This window comes from Piliocolobus tephrosceles, chromosome 2 (genome assembly GCF_002776525.5).
Source record: "Piliocolobus tephrosceles isolate RC106 chromosome 2, ASM277652v3, whole genome shotgun sequence".
NCBI lineage: Eukaryota > Metazoa > Chordata > Mammalia > Primates > Cercopithecidae > Piliocolobus > Piliocolobus tephrosceles.
In genome coordinates, this window is record NC_045435.1 from 31,025,845 (window position 1) to 31,026,492 (window position 648).

A 648-nucleotide genomic window follows, 5' to 3' on the forward strand; every position below is an offset into this window, starting at 1 on the left:
TGCAAATCTCTTCAACCTAGTACAGCCTAACTTATTCACTAATTCAATAACATTCAGTGAGTATATACTACCTTCACGGTGCTGTGTTTGGCATTGCAATGTGCTAAAAGATAAACTAGGACACACCTTACCCTCACTGAGCTAACAATTTAAAAACACTAAAAAATGTCTAGACAGAGCTCACGTAAAGATGTAAACACAATACACAAGGCATTTGCGACAGATTTGGAATACTTGAAAGCAAGAAAACATACACTAGGTTTATTCTTTTATATTTCTGAGCAAACACTTATCTTTAGGTAACAATAAAAAGTCATGTGTATTAGTGTCACTTATTAATGCACTAGCAAATTAAATATTTAAATTTTTTCCTTGTGTGATCTATTTTTTGTTAATGGACAGTTACATAATAGGAGATTAAGTATGAAGGAATAGTGACCCAATCTGGAATGCAGATGTGTAAGACTGTCTCAGTTTATCTGAGGCCACATAAAACACATGCACAATTATTAACAGGCTGCAGTTATTTATTGGAAACCAAAGCAAATAAGTTAGTTACTGGTTAATCCTGCTAAAAGACACTGTTATGACAACATCACCAGGGAAAGAAAAGAAGACAGAGCAAACCACTTTTGTTATGCAGATAAA

General features: G+C 33.6%; 1 protein-coding gene across 10 annotated transcripts in view; it reads right to left on the bottom strand.

Annotated features, from left to right (window-relative positions):
* ZBTB20 (zinc finger and BTB domain containing 20) overlaps window positions 1-648 on the bottom strand; it is an 821,902-nt gene that overhangs the window by 580,940 nt on the left and 240,314 nt on the right. The window lies entirely within an intron of this gene.